Source organism: Myzus persicae, unplaced genomic scaffold (genome assembly GCF_001856785.1).
Source record: "Myzus persicae strain clone G006 unplaced genomic scaffold, MPER_G0061.0, whole genome shotgun sequence".
Classification (NCBI taxonomy): Eukaryota; Metazoa; Arthropoda; class Insecta; order Hemiptera; family Aphididae; genus Myzus; species Myzus persicae.
Genome location: NW_019100902.1, coordinates 161,449 through 185,464, shown reverse-complemented (window position 1 = coordinate 185,464; position 24,016 = coordinate 161,449). Strand labels below are relative to the sequence as shown.

At 29.7% G+C, this 24,016-nt stretch overlaps 1 protein-coding gene across 6 annotated transcripts in view; it reads right to left on the bottom strand.

The window, feature by feature from the left end:
- LOC111026679 overlaps positions 1 to 24,016 on the bottom strand; it is a 205,473-nt gene that overhangs the window by 169,208 nt on the left and 12,249 nt on the right. For 2 of the 6 annotated variants that reach the window (XM_022304798.1, XM_022304802.1), the window contains exon 2: positions 19,207 to 19,458. The exons of 2 other annotated variants lie outside the window; for them this stretch is intronic. The gene's annotated coding sequence lies outside the window, so the exon portion shown is untranslated. Of the gene's footprint in view, positions 1 to 11,275; positions 11,352 to 19,206; positions 19,459 to 24,016 lie in introns of all 6 variants that reach the window. 2 more of the 6 variants (XM_022304799.1, XM_022304801.1) reach the window with 2 other exon arrangements.

Sequence of the window (24,016 nt, the reverse complement as noted above, 5' to 3'; positions counted from 1 at the left end):
TGAAAACGTACATTATATTCTTATGAAAATATATTTTATACCGATGATCAGAATATTATTGTATATGATAAACCAATTTAAAAAAAAAAATTTTAACTCTACGCATAATACACATCTGACGTTTATAGGTAGTGTAATCTTATTCGCTTTTACGTTTTCCAAAAAAAAAAACCCTTTCATTAATTATTATTATCGAAACGCATTTCAATATGCCATACCGTAACAGCTACAATGCTACATAGACGTGAAAAATAAAAATATATAGTATTCATTTCCGCTCTTAAAATATAATATAATACGAGTATATATTTTAACGATTCGACGATTGTTATAGATATTTAGGTACCATCATCTTTCATTTATCCCTACGCTCAACGCTACATTACAATAATACTGTGCAGGGAATGATGTTTACTGCGAAATTTTCAACTACTGCCATATTTAAACGTAATTTGTTATGAATGGAATTATTTTCCATCCATAAATAAATAATAATATTATATTTGGAAATTCTATCGTGGCTTCCATCACTATCTTTTCTTATTCTGGTGATTCTGTGATTTATTTTTTTCATTATAGCCAGCAGCAGATTCAATATAATATTATAATTCCATGAGATTATAATGTAGAACTAGGGTTCAATCGTTAAAACCAGGAAATGAGATCTAAAAAATAAACACACTAAAAAGTATAAATTCGCAAGTATCTTAAGAATAACACATAACATACATTTTAATTAAAACTGCCAATTTATTTTCTTAAATTTCTTTTAAAAGGAAAACAATGTCAGTACTTTTTTTAATGGCCTATAAATTATAGTTAAAGAGACTGAATTAAAATAAAAGTTTAAAATAAATTAAAATTAGCTAAATGTATATACCTAATCATAAATATTATTATAATATATTATATACGGCACATTATTTTTTTCTGTCTCGGTTAACCAACGCGTATTATTATTTTTGTAAATTAAATATAGGCATAAAATAACAGTTTTTGTTTCGCCTGAACCGGCTGAACCTATATTTCCATATCTGCCTTATTATTTGAGAACCACTAGCATTACAAACTACCTTCACAACAATCAAATCGATCAAAACGACAAATTTAAATAGAATATATTCAACCTAAGCAAATAGTTTTAAAAAAAAGGTTTGATGGTCAATCAGAGTAAATATATTATAAAATAGTAGTGACATGTTGCAAATCGTTAAATATATGATTATAATGTAGTACAAATCCGGCAAGAAAATTTTTGTCCCAAACAAATGACGTTTTTTTACGTATGAGATAAAAAAATAAATAATAAAAGTACTACCTACCGTAATACGTATGTATTCATGATCCTTTAAAAAATGTTTAATAAACACTATAATGTGTTTTATCACAAAACTGAAAACACCACAATATAATAATAATGTACCTACAGAAATATTTACTGAGAATTTTCGTATTTTTATTCACGGCATCGTGAGTGGTATTTTTGTCGCTTACTTGGGGTAAAATATAAAATCGAGTAGAAAAAATAAAATGTTAAAATGCACAAAATAAATCTGGGAACTAATTTATTATAATTTAACATACGCGTATGTCAATTTTGACGGCAATAATCCGGGCAACGAGGCATGGTGTTATTAAATAAAGATATTATAAACAACGAATACAAATAAATCCATTCACAGCTGTAATGACGTATTGTTGTATATAATTTCAGTTTTTGATTAAGAACAAGAAATCTATTGACTACAAAATCATACAATATTTAGTTATGTAAGTTTATATATTTTTATTTCCAAACCCTTTTTAGCAGATGAATAGGTATCCAATCATACAGCTCCGGTCGACTCACAATACCTTTAATGTACATCGCTACCTATGTATAATGTATATAGATTGGAAATTGGTCACAGATGGCACATTGGCATATTGTCATTTTTTTTTTTTAATTTCCCCTTCAGTAATCCAGAAAAACACAAACTAATAAAAAGTTGAAATTTAACGACCGTCACATTTTTACAATATCTATTTTAATAATTTTATTTTTCCATTATATATTTAAAAATTATTTGATTTATCAACGCTATAGGGATAGTTATTAGAAAAATAATTTTTTTTCAACTTTGGACAATATTTGACCAACTAATTTGATAACTTTTATATAATAAATAATCAAACTGTACAATTTGATCTCAACATTCAGCTTAATAGGTACCATAATTTCTAAAAAGTTTAAATTTTGAGCAACGCGACGATTGATTGCACGAATTTTAATACAAAATAACTATTATATCAAATAACAATGTCAAGTCATGGAACCCATAGAATATAATAATAGATATAACAAAAAAAATATGCTCAATAAATGTTAAAATGTTTTCTCGTTAACTGATTTTATGTGCACTTGTTATTTTAGAAGAGTCGCTATAAACATATAGATAGGTAGATCCGTAATAGTATTTATAACATCGTAGTAAACCAACTCGGTTCGAAAAGCATTTTATATATGCCATGATTTATCATTGCTTTTAAATTTAAAGACAATACCGCGAGTAGTTGTTATATTCTATACTAGCAATTGTTGGTAAAAAAACGACGTCCTCAACAGTATAACTTTAAAAAAAATGTTTTATTAAAATATTTTAAATAGACGATGATATTATTGTACCTGTACAACATACATTTATGTTCTTATGGTATTATTGTATAATTATACTTCATTATTATTAAAATAAATTTTTTATGAATTTTTAGCTCGTTTATATGAGGTTGGGTTCATTTGTCTTGAGAGAAAGATATATGTACTTGGTTTTGCTGAAGTTTAAATTTTATATGACAAATAATGTATAATAATATTGCGAAATGCTCCATTTGTTAGTATCACATTAAAAAAATGTATATTATATTTACTTAAATATTTATTCTAATAACATTAATAAGCTAAAATTAATATTACAACTTAAAAACTTTAATAATAATATGTGCAGTGTGATAATTATACAATTTATAATGTTGTCTCTTTTTAAGGGAAGAATATATATGTCCTATGGACAAGAGAAAACCGGTAGATAGTCCCCAAAATTTTTATGAAATATGTGATAGAATGACAAGAATTTATCAAATATTTAGCTTTCCCGAAATTCCTCCGTCGTATTATTGATTTTTCGACCAAACAGATACATGTCACCAGGGATGAAAATGTTATGACAACAATTAATTAATTAATTAATTACATTCATGGATAATATTGCGTCAACGTCACCTATTATTATGAACAGTAATTGTAAATCACAACCGTCGATAAGGATAATTAACATGTTATAACGGCGTTTGAGGGGAAATAATATAATATAATAGGATATAACATAGGAATACCAACAGAGCCCGAGGAAATGGAAAAAAACTACCTTCACAAATTGTTCAAGAATTAAACATGTTGAGTGTTGACACATCAATGTAACTTGATATTTAAATCAATATTTGAGTGATTTTATGTATATCGTACGATACGTGATGTGTCACTCAAATTATATATTTTGTCAATTGCGGTGGTTTTAACAGCAGAAACATGATAACATCAAATATTTATACTTAAGAATTTTATACGAAGTGATTCATCAAACATACTTCTTTGATAATGTTTGAATATTATACTTAAGTCTTAAAACTTAAAGACCATATTTTTAAAGTCTCGAATTTTTTTAGTTCTACTTAAAAAATGTACTGTGAAGATATAAAATTCTGTTTTTAAAATGAGAACAGGGAGAGAGGCTCCCTTATTCTACAGTAATTGTTTAGAGAAAATTTTTCTGAAAATGTTAACGTATCGGAACCAAAATTCAAGTAGATTTTGAGTTAATTAACTTTGTGTAGGTAGTAAGTACTAAGGATAATAAGTAGGTACATGATAAATGGGTTAGAAATGATCTTATAGAGATATGTACATTTGAACATTTTAGTGATTAATATTAATCCATCCATATAAATAATTCGAAAAAAATTGTACAAATGGTCCAAACTATTATCTTTAGAATAAACATTTTAACAACTGATAAACTAATAGTTTAAAAAAAAATACTCACTGAATAATTTACTATAAAGAAGGCTTCATTTGAAACACAGATGTTTACATCGTACCGACACAGGACACTCTTTAAGTAATAAGAAAATTTGAAAAATTTGAAAGAAGATCTTTAAGTAAATTGAAAAATTAGAAAAATCCAAATTTTAATACAATCATAAGAAGTAAAAAAAATTAAAGTGATCATGCTTGGTAAATCACCCTGTAAAATATATATTATGACATTGTGATTAAATAAAGTTTTCAAAGTATTTAAAGCTCAAATAGTTATTCGTTAAAAAATTGATTTCGATAATTTCACATTTTCTTCGTAATTTCTAAAAATAAAAACAGTAATTTTACAATTTAAATAGTGTAATACGTTTCAATTGCTTTTTATAATTTGAAATTCAAAAGTTTAGTAATTGGTAGTGTAAATTATTGTTCCGAATAAGGTGCCTATAAAATATTATTCAGTGGACTCTTTACTGTTCACTTTTAAATTTAGTCAACTTCATATAAATATTTATCACAAAAACATGATTACATTAAAAGTGTATACCTATAGTAAAAAGAACTGTTGTTATAATTTAAGCAAGTAAGACCTATTCTTCAGTGATTACTTTTAAAGAAGAACCGTCGTGATTCGTGATGTATTAGTTAAATCAAAATCTAATGACAACCATCATCGCTTTTTGGATTTAAAATCATAGAACAACAAATTGGAGTGTATATTGTATATGCGTGATTAACTCAAAAAGTTATTGGGAAAATAATTAGATGAAAACTTTGCGTAGGTAATGTCATAAAGACGTCATAAACGTTAAAAACAAAAAGTTGAATAATGATTTTTGAGATGTTGTTTTTATTTGTTAAATTTTCAAATAATACGGTTGTCTCTGCCAATTTAATGATGATGTTCAGAAAATATTCGATAATCTCAGCCTCGATACGATTCGTTGTTAGTATTTATATTATCTATGTCAGAAGACGCGCAGAAGTGTATTCTAGCTTCGGGCTGTCAAATAAACAATAATTTCATCAAAACTTAGGACAGTCGAATCGACTAAGTCCATCTGATGGTTATACATCGCGTTGATCGCAGAACAACAACAAAACATTACCTAAAATATTATATTATTAATACGTCGATTGAGCGTAGTATTATAAATGTCGACGTACAGGCCACACAAACCGAATGATGAATGCGTGTGATGTGCATTAGCGTAACTAATAGTATATAGAATAGTTACAAGTATGAAGTAAGGATAGATTCCTGGAAAACCAAAGTTTAAAATAAGAAGTGGATGAACAGTGTCCCCATTATGAGCGTCGCTATAGAGTTATTTATAGTCACAGGTAGTCCCGTAAGGCTGTAAGATCAAAGTTGAAAATAAACTATAGTGTAAAAGCTTCCCCTCTTCATAGTCAAAAATAAATCTCAAACATAATATGAACAATAAAATAAGCATAGGTACCTAATACGTCATACTAGATATAACTGCAGTAACTCTTATGTTCCAAACGGATGCAAAAGTCCATAAAATATCATTATCGGTATCCTATACCCGAGGATGAGCAGCTCGAAGCAAAAATTTTAAATTTTCCATTTTAAAGAGGGACTTACATAGGGATTTTTCGGCTCACGAAAAACGAACATTTTTCTGTTTGTATGAGGTGGTTGCCATTGGTCACAGAAAATAAAATAGTTTTTTTAATAATTGTGTACATTTGTACGTAACTTTAGACTTGTATTTTTGGTCAAAACCACCCAAACGAATGTGTTAAAAATATGTGAAAATTCCATTGAACGTGCTAAAAAGTAAAAACGTATAGAGGGAGGGGGGCTTAATATGTCTGTATGGGAGGGCTAAGCCCCCGTAGCCCACTCGATTACGCCGAAGGCCGAGTACCTAATATACTGCTGTAGCAGCTGCGGTGATTGCATAATAATAGAATACAGTGCACGACCTATACCGGGAAAATTCGTGTTCCGAATAAGAATGGTTATATCTGTATATAAGAATATAATTTAATAATATACAACGGTTAATACTTCCCCTCGGGATCGACATCGCGAAAAACAACGAGATAAAGAGGACCAGGACATTTTTACACCGTACCTGCGCCAGGCGGTTTAATATAAATAAAATATTATTATTACTATTATTACTATTATCTTTATTCGGCGGCGAGGAAATGGCCCCACCGCAGCAGTTTTTCTGTGGGTACATGTGGGAGTTCATCTGACACCGAACCAGCATATTCGTGCTGTCTATAACAGCATTTTATGCCTAAACTATACTGATGTGGCCAAGGGGGGGGGGGGATAGAATAAAGTGCCGATATTATGTCCGAGTCATCGCAAAGCCTGCTGCAGAAGCGTCTTTAAGCCCGAACCGTCGGACACAGATCTCCGCGAAACTACCGAGAGGCGACTCTATAAAAATGACACAGGAGATATTATTAAAATAAGTGTATGCGTTTTTGACAACATTTAGTTTAATTTTTTTTTTTAAAGAAGCAAGTAGGTTATACCGCAGTCTACTACGTACTTACGTTACAGTAGATGTCGAGTATACTTCCGTCATTGAATAAGTCACTGCAGTAATTATGTGTATTATTATTTTTATTGTGTTGACTTTGAGTCCAATGATGATATAGGTACCTTATTCATTGCACACGAAAAACAATTTTGAAGGAAGAATTAACTGATTCTGTCAGCCTATATGGTTATATTACCCACTAAGTATTATTATTTCATGACACGTTTTATTACCAAGCATAATATGTATACGTGTATTTTTATTTGACTTATTTTCTATTATTATATTATTTTTTCTTTTTGTCTCTCACCTATATGTTCAGCTTTAAAACTACATACTGTAATAGGGAGCAATGTCCGTAAATAATTATATAAATAAACAAAATTTCATATTTTAACACTAAATGTGGATTTACGCTCAGTTGTTTTTAAGGCAAGTATTAACAACTTTTATAAGGGACCTTGATGCTTATTGACCGGGTAAAAATATTGTATACACAAATTATATAAAAAAAATAACTAAATAAAACCAAACGACGGTCCAAGCGAAAACGGTCTAACTTTTTAATAATTATATTAATAATTCTGACGTTCATATTTTTTTTCATCGTTTATTTTAAAAGTTATGAGTATTTTCAATTTTAACCTCCCAAAAGTACCAACTAAATCCAATTCGCTACCAGAAACCTTCAACAAAGTTGATAATCAGAGCATTTTTTCTGATAGATAACCGATGTTAAGATTTCAGATTTCAAAAAATAATAATAATAACACATCATTACCACGGTCCGCTCAGAGTCTAAAAAATACACTGCTCCCTATTTATCATCGATTACGCAATATATTTTAATTACACGTCATATTTTTAAACCATCCATTTTTACAGACACGGCTCAAAAACATTCAAAGTAACGATAGGTATACTATGGTCAAGCTCAAGACGTTCGATACAATATTGGTGGTTTAAATTTTCATCGTACAGTAAATATATATGTGTGTGTGTGTGTGTATAAAAAAGTACGTTTTTTCTTTTTTATTTCTCCCTATAGAATCAAAAACTATTGGACTGTTTTCAATAAAAGTTATATCAATAGACTCCTCGGAGACTCGGAGGGTGTTTATAGCTTATTTTCTTCGACCTCTATAGGTTATGCTATAAGGTGAATCACACATGAAGATAGTTTTGGTCCTCAAAAATCGAATATTTTTTTTGTTTATTTAAACTGGTGCCATTAGTCAGACATTACGAGTATATAACTATCATATTATTGTATCATATTGTACGTTTATTTACAAATATAAATGTTTTTCAACCAAACCTTAAAATCAAATAGGTACTTATGAACACAATTACAATGACAACATATTTAATGATTTGATTTCTCAATACAGCATATATTTTTTTATGTAAACACACACAAAGACAAAATGCCTATCTTCACGATATGGGATTTATGTCGGCTTTTAAGCGCATTCGACGAGTCCGTCTACGTGTTCTTGTATTTACATTAAAAAAATAAGACCAAAACAAATTAAGGAGCCGAAAATCATAAAATTAATCATTGTAATTATTGTATTTGTATTTCATATTTCAGCTGAAGCCAATCGGAAAACGATAAAATTACGGGTTAATTTTAACCTAGACGAAATCTGATAATAAAGCTAGTAGTATTATACATATATTATTTTGTATTTTTATGCGAACATATATTAATATGAATATAATATCACACATTTTATCAGCTAACAAATAGGTAACCAAACTATAGCAACTATGTTATACACGTATTATATAGTCACAACGATAGGGAGTTTCCAGTGTATGATATTCTGTAAATTGTTTACTTTACGTACTATGAATAAAAAATATATCTTGGGACACCAAGATCTGCAGTCCGTTGCAAAAACTAAAGTATTTTCTTTACCTACTTAAATACATAATAAATTATTTCAAAAATAATATATTAAATTATAATAATAATGTATTTCAATGTCAGAATATATAATCTCCGGGGCTGGGAATTGAATAGATTTCCTTGTTGTTCTTTTTTTACTTGAAGGAATTGTACGTTCGATCAATATTCGTTTTATACTTGGTACAAGGCATATAATATATAAAGCGTATACGAGATTCTATTTTACATATTTTAGCATAGGTATTTTAATAGTTGATTAATATCAAAATAGAAAATAACTAGATTTAAGATTGAAAAACTGTATTATTTTCTCATATGAATCGTATTTTTTAATATTTATATATTTTGAATAAAAGTAAAGACTTATTTCAAAACATTTTTTTGATTATTCTGTATTTTTTAATTTTGTGTTAAAAGATAAAATTTTGAGCAGGTGTTTTAGTATTTTCAAATCATATTTTGAGTGCATACGTGCTGCATGAGCTTATTTAACAGTTTTTTTAGTACCCACTGCTGCTCGGTCATATAACCAACTGGCAACTAACATATGATATTATAACGGTGATAGAATTTTAAGTATTATTACCACTAAAATATTTTTTTTTCTACACCATCATTATAATAAGAACCTAAAAGTATAAGTGTATAGAACCTCTAATGCGTTTAAAGAGAATAACTATTTTGTACGTAATTGGTTTCCGGGAACGACATTCCGTTTCGTCACGTTATTATTGAGGGCAAATATCCATTTTTCACGTGACAAATGTAATAAAAGTTACGCGAATCAAACAATATAATATAGTGCGTACCATCGATAGAATATAAGTCCTAGAGAACCACTGATACTACCACTGTTCTGTTCGACCACGCCGTGGATAGGGTTGATTAGTTGTCAGCCGTGGTGAATGGTATTAAGTAGACACAACAAAGCGCATAAAAGCCACGTTCGATTCTCAGCTAATAAAACATGCTGGACAATGACAACGGAACAATCAGTTCAGTGCGAGTATTACAACGCATAAAACGCGCTGAAAACCTCATCTTTCAACACATGTGACTCCTCCCCTTATCCCCCCTATCCTTGCATAACTCCCACTATTATATGCTTTATTGAAATCCCATTCTTATGATGTTATAAAAACAAAATTAGGAAACTATAATATAGTATACAGATCTAAAGAAAATAATGTATCTAAATCGCCACAAAAAATTGGCAGATTTTTTTTTTAATGTAAAGATCTAAGATCTCCAAGACCTATAAGACCAGGGGCCACATTTAAGTGGGCTCAGGGGGCAGTTTAAAAATAAAATAATGTCACATTAAATAATTAAAATAATACAATAAATCACATAAAGTAGGTGTCAAAAGTAAAATTGTGACTACGCATACCAGTTTCATAACAAATATAAGTACAGATAAAGATCTAATCCTAATTGTAGAACGGGTTTTTTTAGATTGTATTAGAATTTTTTTAATTTTATATTCAAGTGGTGGTCCGGTTAATATTTACCATTTTAAGATGTGGCCATCACATTATTATACTACCGTTGACTGTTTAATAATGACAGTTACAATTTTATAATAAAAAATATCAAAAAAGTTTTTACCTGCAGTGTCATAATATTAATTTAAAAACTATGTGACAAAAATTTAAAATAAAAACTGCAAAAGAACATTTTTAACCTACCTAGCTGTAGTAATAATTTATGCTACTGACGGTCTGGGTGATAATAGAAGGGAAAATTAAATTCCATGATATATAATATTTATTTTTATATTTTATATTTTCAATACTAGTACCTACATGTATACTCAACAAAAACATGTAGGCACCACAATTCAGAAGAAATGTTTATCACGGGACGCCACTAGTATAGACACTCACAATTTAGAGTGGCTTAAGTTTAATAAACAAATATATTATATGATTCGTTTTGGTGGGCTAAGATTTTAAAAACTATTGGAAGATCATTTGACATTTATGGTACTGAGGGAACCAGTGACGTTTTTCTGTAACTTTAATGGAAAGCCTACGAATACAAAATTTACCACATAATCGGACGCAGGTCTCAACTCAAAAACCATACGGGAGCACCAACCAAACCTAACCAATATTTCCTACTTTCCGAGAACTATAACAAACGCACAATTATTATTATATTTTATATATACCTACATTTAAATATAGATTTACTTATGACTCGTATCGTATAGAAGCGATGAAAAGTAATCATGAACTCATGAATGTTATTGGCATTCGAGAAACATTTTTTTTTTTGTTTTTAGATATCTATTATTCTGTCGATGCAAATTCCAATTCGTGTATACTTGTTTACTTACTCGAATGAATACAACCGGATTTAACTCGATACCCGTTATACCATTCCGATCGAAATCACTATACTTTGTACCGCGGTATAAGTAATATTACACTCGGAATCGCGGTGAGGGTCAAATCACAAGATGGACCTGTATAAGAGAACTAATATTCTTATAGTGTTTTGTTTTAATTTACTCGTGTGTCTTATCGACAGTCCCATGAATAAACAACACTCGCCCGGGGTCACTTGGCCTGAGTCGGAGCTTTGCAGACAACATATTATTATTATTATGCATACACAATGCACTACATATTTTACATAATGCATACAAACGAAGTACGAACTGTTACTCTTCTAAAAACAAAGATAAATGACAATAAACATTGGTTTTGCACCATGCAAACCACTGGTAATAACTACTATAATATATTTTACCTAATCCTCTGTTTATTGAAAAACGTCGACAATCTTATCTTTCCGATAAATCTCCACTCGTACAGTCAAAATGTATCTATAAATAAAATCTCTGTTAAAAAAAAACTCGATGATTGGCCACAGTTTTAAATTAAATAATATACTAAGAAGATCACAATTTTCTACCGAGCATGAATCATCGTTCTAATAGTAAAATAAAATAAATGTTGGGTGAACCGTCCAGTTATCGAAAAACGCCAACAATTAAATAATTAAAAATCAAATTGAATAAATAATTTTTGTTTTCAATAACAAACATAATGGTCATACTGCAAAACCACAATTTTATAGTTAACACATTATGCTGATAATAAAACTGCAAAAACAGTCAACTATATTATGTTTATGGCTTTTTCTTTCAAAATGGCCAACAATGTAACTTCAAATCATTGTCAATAAATAAAGCTTCTATAATAGTTCTATTAATTTAGGATAGGTAACTACCTAAATCTACATTGTTATCTGTATTAAGCGTATACCTATGTATAAGTTATAATATATTATCTATGTACGAACTTCGTTGATTTAAAGGGTTGCCATTAGTTACATATTATTAAATTAATATTATAATAATTAGAAATATGGCATATAAAACATTTTATTTTTTTAACAAATCTTTGGCTTGGGCAACGTTGGGTTACCATTGGTAACAGATAATATTTTATCACTAATGTTTTTTTATTCACTTACATTACTTTTTAATGTCACATATAACTAAACTATTTTGGATGTCTCATCTATCACCAAACATGGCAAAGTACCCTAATAGAAATTATTTTTATTTAAACACAAAAAATCAAACAAAACTTAAAACCCGATATTGCGATGGTTCCCCCAAAGTTAATAGACTCAAAAACTGCCCCATTGTTTTCAATAAAAAATTATATCGATAGATTCCTTGAGACTTGCATCCCCAGGAACGTTGCAAACTTTAAGCATTAACTTAAAGATAATAATTATTATTTCTTAAAACACTTAAGTTTTTAAAAATAAATTTTTTACATAATCTTAAGTATTTACGAAACAACGGTTTAAGAAAAAAAAATGTTGCTTTCATTATCGTTATATTATTTAATTTTTAACTCTTAAATATTGCAATAACATTCATTTTAAATTTCATAAGAATACTATTAGAAGTCTTTCGATAGTTATACATAAAAACTAAATTTCGGACAAGTAGTTTATTAGTAATAAGTTATAACTTATAAGTATTTAAAGTTTAGATGAGTGAAGTAGAACTGTAGAAGACCAACATTTTCCAGGGTACCTACCACTCCAATACTCCCATCTAATTATTTAAACTTTATAAAAGTACTTACTTATAAGTTATAATACATCAACTTCTAGTTCAAAAATCAATATTTGTGCTTTGAAATAATGAATTAAAAATACATGTCATTAGAAAAAGTAAAACATTTACAAAATGACAATGGTAAAAAAATATACCAAATAATTTAATTATTTTAGAACAATTTTAATATTTAACTGTTAAAAATCACATCAAAAATATATTTTCAAAATTGTTTTGAAATAATGAAAATCTAACACTGAATAAATCACTCGGTAAACATAATATTATACTGAATAATAGGGCCATATTTCAGGGGTCATTTTGGAAGAGGGAGGAAGTTTTTAAATGGTAGAAAGTTCTACTACCCTAAATTAACACCATTTCATATTGTTTGTGACAGTACACCGGCTGAACATGACAAAAGAAAAAAAGGAAAAACATCACAAGGACGTCATGACGTATGTACGTGAAGTAGTAAACACATTCACACTAATCTGCATGTAAGAAAGTTCTGTATGAAACTTTTGAAAATTAATGCAAACATTTTATGGGTATGTATTGTAAAATCTACTAGCTACCATCCTAAATCATTGTTGGAGATGAGGAAATTCATAAAATAAAAACAAACTACAATTTTTCCATTTATTTAACTTGTAGTTTTAAGGATATTCTTGTATAATTAATTGATCTCAAACTGTTCGACCCGAAGTCATCCAGGCAGAGGCTCAGACAATTAAGTAAAGATAGGTGAGCCTAGGATGATCAATTACGCGGACCTAAGCCAAATAATCAGAATCTAAATCGACGACATAAAAATAAAAAAAAATACACAAATGAAACATTTATTTCAAATAGTATATGCCACGGACCCATAAAATCCTAGTCAATGGCGCAACCGTGAGGGTTTTGAGTATTTAACTCCCCCCCCCTCCGTTGCATTTTCCCGTCGTAAATTTATTATTGATGTACGCAAACTGTAAAATACTTAGATCCTTTCATAATTCTGGCTGCACCACTGGACTCAGCATATTGGCAGTTCCTTTTATACATGGAATACCTGCTCTGCAGCAGCCAGCAGGCCAACAGTTTGATCTTTGAATACTAGACATACTGGTAACTTTGGACAAGTGAGAAACAATGTATGCGTAGAAATCGAAGCTTAGAAAATACTATAGGTAAGTATAATAGTATAATAGTAAATACAATCTAAGTATTCGCAAAAAAAAACTCTGAAATTGTAGGATACAATACAATTATTATTATCTTTTTAATATCAACGTAAACGTGAAATACGTATATAAATGGATATATGATTTGTTTTTTATCAGGTACAGTTGCACATACTCATATGGGGGTGTGCGAATCTCAAGTACAGCGTAAGTTTTCCCCGTCCTCGAAATGGATATCGTGCAAGAGGTTATTATTGTTAATCATATTAACTGTGTGGGACGACAAAACTCCGTGGTATACCGGCGCCGTTGTGTCCCCGCGACGGGATTGTAAACTTGTAAAAATTATTTCAACAGCGAGAAAATTGATTTTCGAGTACCTACCTCGCACTCCGGGTATCTTAAGCGACCACAAAAAAATGTGCCCGACAACGCTTCGAGATTAGTTCTCGGGGCGCGCCTCGTGGGTATTCGCCGTGGTTATTATTTGTCAGACCCCCCCCTCTCCTTTCAAGATAGTGACACTATAAAGTACACAAGTCCACGCGGTGACCTGTCTCCGAAAAATCGAAAAATTACGTTCGAAAACCGTGTGTTGAGCTGGTAGGTAGGTATATAATATATTTTATTGTAGCATTGAGTATATACAATATAATATAATATTGAATTCGATTTTTACGGTCAAACTGTACGACTTGAACGGTATAATGAAATATCACATCGATGTATCTTCCGCCATGGTTATTGAAGACAAGATTCTATTGATTCCGCGTAGATTCTATTCTATAACAATTATTGTGGTGGCTGGGGGGTCGAAGTTTACATTATTACGAGATCTTAAACAGGGAAATGTAGATTAGGTATGTATATTTAATGTATTCATAATATTTTTATTCACATAATCACAATTTTATGTATAAAATATTAAAATAAGAATAGGTCAACAACTCAACGTCGATTTAATAATTAGTTATTTTTATAACATTTTCAATTTATACATAGTAAAGAAAATATAAATTATAACATGAATTTCAGTTGTTTTATTTTTATTTTATTTTTTTATTTATTTGGAAATAAAACGTAAACTGCAGTAAGTATACCGAGGAAATGGTTTTCAACACATACATGATGTACTTATTGACTATTGTATACATTTGAGTGAAAAGTGTCATAGAGCACTTAAATGTACGAACGAAAACGAATTATTAAATGAATTAATTCTAGATTTTGAAAAAGATGTCTGTTACGGGAGGTTTCACGTATTGAGATTACATAATATTCAAATTAAAGCAAATGTTTATTTACAGTAACAACGAATATAAAGTCATTGATACGCGTCTGCGGCGAAGTGTAACTTTTGTTTAGGGTACTATAGCCCCTTCTCCCCGGACCACCCATTATATTTTCTATGATAAACTATACTGAGTACTATATGTAATAATATTTGAATTTGGAAGGATTTGGCAGAAATTAGGGGAGAACAAATCCCTGCAAGCCCATACCTTATTTACACCAATGCGGCAAAGATAAATATAATAATTATTAGTGTATTATTGTTTTGAGAACTCACTGTTTTTTTTGTCTGAAGCTATCAATATTACGGCTTTAAATAATTTTAATTTAGATTACATTTTTAATAATTGTTTAAGTATAGAAAATGATAATTTAAGTAACAGTGAAATGTGTCGAGTTTCAAGGCACGATTATACTTTATGAATTACATTTGAAAAAAAAAAACTAAAATATTTAAAATTGGAAATGTCCAAGCCCATCGAAATTTTAACGACGATCGTAAAAGATATTTGTAGAACAATACTCAGCCTCCTTTTTTTTGTAATTCCTAGAAAGGAAAACGTACCTACATGAAACCTTTTATTAAATGTTCAAACTTTTGGTATGAATATTAAAAATGTTATGAATTTTTAATTGCAAAATATTTGCAAATTTTAGTGATTATGACGAAGTTCGTCAAAATTCTAACTTCAAACGCTCGGGAAAAATGATTTTATGAATTTAAGTTCAACTTCTTATAAGTTTTGATTCCAGTCCCTGCAGATGATTAAATTAAAATCAAAGCCAATATAAAGTTACAATTACAGAATGTGTAATGTCATTATATATGATACGTCTGAGCGGAAATACAATAACATTGCAATAATAAGTGGATTATTGTTTTGTGTACCTGCCAGTTTTTTCACTGTACCTATCTATCTAGATTACGCATATAAATTGTTTAAAATTCGACTAAATATTTTGAAAATGTTATTATAAATGTAAAATTTAAAATTGTTATAAATCATTATAATAATAACAACAACAAAAATTAACTTTAAGTAGTATAATATGTAATTATAATAAATGTATTATTATTATTTGTTTTGGGTACCTACCCGCCATTTTTTTTGCCTGAATTTTTCAAAGTTACCTATATATAATTATTAATTACAAACGCTACGTCAGGACGAATGAAATTATTATATAATTTTCGGTAGGCCAAATATAATATATCAACTTGGCTGATTCACTATTACCACATATAGGTATACGCGTTATAGACCAAGAACGGGTCGTGATGGATTACTGCACTTTATTATTACCGTCATCGTCATCTGAACAAATATAATTTATATTATAACCTATAATATAGTATGATGGTTGTAAGCACGGTTTAAGATAGTAGTAAATTAGTGGTAAATCATGGTTGTAAGTAAATATCCTAGAGACAATATATTGTTCGTCGTCAAAATAGATACGAAATCGTGTGTCAAATGTCAATATTATCTAATATTTTACGAAAATTACCGAGAAACATCGACACAACAAGAACGACTATGCCTGCAGTAAGTAACCATAGTGGTTACGGAAAAAAACCAAATATTTAGATAATAATTTAACGTAGCTAGCCATTTTAATGACAAGACTCGCAAAATATGTCCTGCGTAGGTATATATCTTGTTAATCCGGTGACATTCCAGACCGTAACCCTACGCTTTTTAATCGAATCTCCGGTGGAAACCCGAACAAAAACTCTAAAACGAAAATTAAACAACACATTTATTTAAATTATAAAACGGAGTTTATTAAATTTTGTGACGTTAGCATAAACTTGATATTTCTTCGGAAATCCGGCTGTATATCAAATTTATAACCGCGGAATGTTGATCGTGTTGAATTTTTTTCTACTATTTAATATACATTACGTACCTACCTACTGTGCCCAATAACTAAGCTTCATCAAATTCGTTATTCGTTTCATGGTAATATTTTGTACAGCGTTATTATAATACAGGGTGAGCCACTGGAATAGGGCAAAAAAAAGAGGTTATGTCTATATACTTTTGGCCATATTCCCGTGGCCCACTTTTGTATATGTATTATATCGTGGTTAAATTTTCGATTTTTATTTTTAGATATATTTAGCAGTGCCTTATATACTTATATACGGTGAATGTGACCAACAAACAGTCTTCAATTATACTGATGGGTAATTTGACAAAATTGCATGTGCATGTGCAACATTATATTTAGATCAAAAAGGAACATCAACATTATAATTCTAGGGTTGCTCATAATTTTTCGTATTCTGTATTTTTTTTAATTAAACAATAATTGAAAACTTGCTAAGATAAAACTTTACGAATTAAGTTTTCCGAATACCTGTTGTTACTATTAAAATGGTATTATCCTTTTATGTGAGTTTGCAGTTTTTAATAAATTATGTCTTGTAGAAACACAGTTAATTTTCCGTCAGTAAAACTATCAGTTGAATGTTGATATATAGTTCTGGAAAGGATTTAAAATTTCGAATAATTTTTCTACGAACGGCAAACGTCACAGGAAGAGAATTATTAAATTAGATTATGTAAATAATTATCAAACAAAAAAGAATTAACATTTCAATAAAAATCAATTATTTATGTTTAAACCCGTTTGTTTATTGAACTAAGTAGATAAAGTTAGACTTACAAAAGTTTATTAAACATATATTTACTAAATTAACTGCTGCTTGTATCAGTATTCAGTAGCACAAACCATTAGAACTCCACAAATTAGACGAAGGTTTCGTTAAAATGTATTTGCATGCAAACGAATTTTGATCTTAATCAATCAAATGAATTAAACTCAATCAAAAAAAACCCCCAATCTTGAGTTGTCTTGGCAATTTTTAAGCTATATACAAAAAACAAATTTAAGTGAATAATTAGGGACTAATTTATTGATTCCAGTTTTCAAGTTAAGTAATAAGTATATTAATCCATTTAGTTTAAAATTGATTTGGATTACATTTTTGAATTTCAAGTCGTCAAGTCATCATAGTTTCCGTATTTGCCTAAGCCATTATCATAGGTTAGATAATTTAAGTTAAATAATTCAAAATATACTAGTTCAAATTTTGATTTTGATCAACATTTTCAGAAAAATTATCTGCTAAAAATTTGTATTTATATACAGAATACAAGTAGGTCGTAAAAAAATCTTAAGAATTTGAGAATACAATATTTAAGTTTAAAATTCAAAAATCAGATTTTGAATAACCGAATTATTAAAAATGAAAAGGGGATGAGCAATGAGCATTTTTTATTAATCACCCTGTATAATATAGGATGGTATACCGTGTGTATGGTTGTATTAAAAAACTTTTCAATCCTTCTTTTTAAAATAAAAGACTGACGTAGTGACGTATGGACATTCCATCAGCTTGTAGATAAAATCAAAATATTAGGATAAGACTGCGGACACGTAAATGAATATTATAAACTACACATCGCGCATAAATCACTTGAATAATTCATTAGAGCTAAATGCGTAAACGATTGCGTCAGAGATTTGTTTCATATACATTCGCCGCAGTGTGTATACCATACAATCGCGTTTATTTTTTAAGTGTTTTCGGTGTGCAGGTCAAAAACAAATGCATCGTTTGCTCTTTGCCTCTAAAACTTAAAATAAATAGCATTATACGCTCTACTCTCGGGTGGGCCATTTCTCTCCTCGCTAATCGTTTTCATGGCAGAAACTAATGTTGTCTCCGCGTGGTATATAGGTGAATTTTGTATAAAATTACTTATTATTCCGTCTTACGATTACAAACAAATCATGTTAATTTGAGTGTGTGTGTGTATTCTTAATATACATGCACATTTTGTAATCGTTCACATTACGTACCTACTTTGTGGTTGATTTTTTTTTTATTCGTGTTGTGATATACAGATTCTAGTTACATTTCATTTCCATTTACGCCAACATATCGAGTATTAAAAATAAAATGATTTTTTCATACCGAATAACCCTCCATAATATTATACTTCCTTACTGATCCGTCTTAACTTTTACGGCAGTTAAGTTGAAGTCAGGTCCAAGGGTATCGATGACACAATCAGGACACCCCCCTCTCCCTTCAGCACATGTAAACGGAAAAATGAAAAACTTACATTTTGTAAATTCTCTGGGTGCTGTATAGTTACAGAGGTATTTCCAAGCTGTACAGAGCAATTTGGCAGATCAGAAGAGTTGCTACGTCACGGTCACATGCGGGCGTCCAGTGGTCAGTAGGTTAGATCTAAATCTTCTGATACGACTGTACTTATAAAGGTGGCAAAAGTTCAACCATAATCGTGGAAATCGCTGTGGTCTCGGTGCAGGCGACGAAAGAGCCGCGGCCAAAACGGCTTTGAACTATTTACCTACAAGTGTATAAACAATATTTTATCTAATTATTTACAACAACTTCAGCTTATAATAACAGTACTAAGTGTGGATAATTATTTTTCTAATGAGAGATTATGATTTATGAGTGATATTATAAAAATAATTTAACAGTCGTATTCTGAGAGATCTGCAATGATTATAGATATCCATAACACCAATTTTTACAAATACCATTTTTTTTTTTAGAAATCGTATTAAAATTAAATTAAGAATTCTTAGGGGCACCAATTCCCTTCTCCCCTCGTTTTACAGATTAATCCAACATTCTACATCACATTTATTCATTGTGCTTACACTCGACTGGTTGTAAAAATGTCATACATATTTTAATAAACAAGGAGAAATTAAGTACCAATAATACTGCAAAAATTAAAACCATTGATAATTATATTATTACTTCGTTATCGATTACCTAAAATAACAACGCAGTCATTAGTCAAAGGGTATTCAACCTTTTTATGCAGAGAGCTACATGTTGTTTTCTTCAAATCTTCCACATTTGAAGAAAAACATGTATTTCATTTATATACAGAAATTCAGTTTTATTATAAAAATGTTTATGATGAAATTTTAAATTTTAAATTACAAATTATTCTTATTATTAAGACATATATAAATTAACATATTTCAATTTTGAATTGCAAATTATTTATATAATTTTTAGTCTAATAAATGACATTATTTTTGTATATTTGGTTGGAGCTGATACGGTGCAATCCTCATCGAGTTTTCTAGGAGACTTTCAGTTAACCGAGTTCTAGTTTTCGAATTGACAATTTTCATTCGTGAAAAAATATGCTCACAAGTGTAAGTACTACCAAAAAGAGACATTATTCTTAATGCGTTGTCTTGAAAAATATGTCCCCGTGCCAATATATTTTGAATATAAAGTTGAAAGTTCAACTGAATTAATTTAATTTATCTTATTGCATAATTCCCATTTTTTTTTTTTTTGAAAGCGATAGATTATAGTCGTTTCAATTTTATCGAAGTAGAAAAGATACATGCTATATTTTAAATGTGATAGCGGGCCGCTAAAACAGTTCAAGACCTCCTGCATCAGTCGTTACTTTAAACTATAACATAATAATAATAGTATATTCTATAGTCTATACATTAGCTAGAACTATACCTAAATTGTATAATATACGTTTAGCTAGCTCAAACCGAATTCGATTTTAAGATTCGAACAGACCAATAGTATTATAGGTAATGAATAGAAGATGAGACATCAAAAAAAATTGACCAACGACAGTGGTGTACCCGAAATGCCTATTCAAAACGCCGTGTGACCACAATTGGGCCGTACTATTAAATAATATAAACTATTATTATTGAAATGCATAACAAAAATATTATCACAAAATCCATGTACGTATTATATTAACAGACGGTAAAACAAATATCTTTCCTTAAAAAAAACCATACAATATGTAATTGATTCAAGTCTGGCAATAAACCTTAAACAAATACTTACTATTTTTAATTTAAATATTATTATTGATGATTAATTAGATTTACGGAATAATAAATTACAGCTTTTTTCTTTATTCATTCGTCATGATTATAAGCTTATTAAAAAAAAAAAAACTTAAAACATAAATTATTTTCTTTTTTTTGCTACTTAATTTAATCTTTCAATAAACGTAGGTGCATTAAGAAATAGTAGGTGTCACACAAAACTTAACACAATTATTGTCAATAAAAAATGTTCTTTTTATCGTTAAAAGTTTTAATAATGGAAATAAAAAAATATTAATTAATTAATTAATTAGGCACTTTTTTTATATCAGTCTTAAAAAAAACCTTAAGACAAAATTAATTTTATCCGTCGTTAAGTTTATTAATCACTCAAAAGATAAATGAAAAAAATATATATTTATACATAGGTATTCCTATGTGTTTGAAAAATAATAATTAATTTACAATATTTTAAAACGTAGAATTATTTTGTACTTTGACATTTTTTCAGTTAATGCGTTCCCAGTTTTAACTTAATTTTTTTATTCGTCAATACTAAAATACATATACATATATATATATATATATATATATATATATATATATATATAAATAATATATATTATATGTATTTTATAAAAAATATAGAAAATATATCAAATTTTATTCTATAAAATATAAGAATACATCATCTACAACAGTGTGAGGTTCATTTTTTAACATTTAACTCGACAAATATTGATTTATAATTACTAATTAGTCGTCAACCTGTCAAAAAATAATAATCGATCATCTCGACTTTACAAACATGATTATTATCATCATTGTTATTATGGTAACATCGTACAACACGTACGCTTTACAGAGTTAGGTGGGTTACTCGTGTATTACTTTATTATATCAACTGCAGACAGCAATACATTTAGCACACGCACGACCCGACCACACAGTATAATATGTTTAGTGAGCGAGTGTAAGCGTGTACAAACATAAATAACTGTTCACTACAAAAGATTAAAGCTTAAGTTTATGCAAACAAAATTTAGGTTTAGGTAGGTCCGGCAAGATATCGCCCCGTTTTAATTAAGCACGCAAACTTTTGGCACGCAAGCAATTTCGACCTCCCTTTCCGGCGCAGGTCCCGTCATTAAGTCCGACTGCTGCAGCAGCCTGTCCGGCGCCATACATATTGTGTGGCCACCTCTCATCGTCCGCTAAACTATACGATGATATTATATGCTCGCGTGTTCTACGAAATCGTTGCGAATTTCGATCTCCATCCGATTGTAATAGGTATCTACATTTCTCATTCGAGTATTGTATATTGTACAGGGTGATTCGCCAATCCGTCCTCAGGTCCTTGCAATTTTCAAGTAAGTATATATTTCAGGACCACAATATTTTCAAATATCTATATATTTTTTTTACATCATCTAAGGAGTGTCCTGCAGCCGTGGTGATGCAAACTATTTACTTTTTCAAACACCGTAAGGAGCGTAACGTTTTTGTCTAGTAAATGATGAAATATGATTGATGCAAAATATGATTTCCTTGAAAATGTTGATAAATCATCCAAAGTAAAATTCGAACGCGTATTTTTGAGTTATTTAACTTTGTGCATAATAGGTGCGGTACATATGAGGGCTATAAAGATTTAAAAATTATAGCTATCAACATTTTATAGATCATAAAGTATAATGAATACTAAATTAAATATTACATATATTTTATAGTTTTTATAGTTTTGTAAAACCATTCTCAAAGAATTTTATCTTATTATAGTATTCACTATTTAATAACTGAGAAACTACTCTTCCAAATTTTAATTTAGACACATCATTATTCCCACAACAAATCATATGTTAACGACATTTATTGGAAAAAAGGTTGGTTCTCATTTGGAAAAAAAAGTTCGTATGGCTAGAGGTCACACTTAAAAATAATATACGAAATCTAAGTATACATAGTATTCGAAAATACGGACATTAAGTACTTATATTATTTAAAAATTACCAAAATCAAAATTTGTATATATTAAAAGAAAAATTAGGGTGAACATGCTCGGTGAGTCATCCTGTATGTTCTTATATAACAGCAATTCGGACAACGGCCGAAACGTGCGCACCTTATATATTATACGTAATATTACATGCGTTATTTGGGTGCAATCTCTTATTAGTGTGCGGTCCACTGACGATTTACGAATTTAGTACCGATGCGGTCTCTCTTTCTATATACCTATATAATACTGCGGTCCACCGAAATTGTTCTCAGCCATATTCTGCTGCAGACAATAAAATGATGGACTGACATTAATGAGAATGCGCCATTTCTGGTTAGGTTTAGGCGTTAAATATTATATATTTATACGATAATCATTTTGCCGAAATCGTTGTACAAAAATATGATAATCAATAAACACGTCATCGAGCAAGGGTCACTGCGATATTTGGTATATCATACAGCACGTGGAAATGTGAAATCCATCGAGAAACCATTCTATATGTATTAAATACTATGAAGCTAGCATAATATAATTATTAAGTCTACGTGTGACGTGAACGTTTGGCTTATGTGACTCACACAATTATTAACAGTCTGGACCGACTTGGCGAACACAGTGCTATGTGCAAAATGTTTCTCCGACAATCAGTGACGTGTTCAAGCGTTATCTTGGGACTTTCGGCGACACAATGCGACACTGCGAAGGAATGCATGGAAACACTTCGGTCCAGCCAATCATTAGGGATTCTATCAAATTATACGAAAGAACCGAAATTGCACTTTAACCAATGATAACTATAACTATTGTGGGTAACGAATTGTTAATAATCGACTTTAAAATATAAAGTAACAACCAGCAATATTAATAATGGCCGAAAATGCATTTTTGCCGGCTGACCGCGGAACCCTGTGCTGCAGCACAGCTTGCACTGCCTCCGAGCCGACCCTGTTTACATTGTTATAAACCAGTGGTTCTCAACGGGGGCAATATCGCCCCCCAGTGGGCGGTAAAATGTCACCGAGGGGCAATGAACTAGTTTTGGGTGGTAGGGGGGCGGTGAACTAATT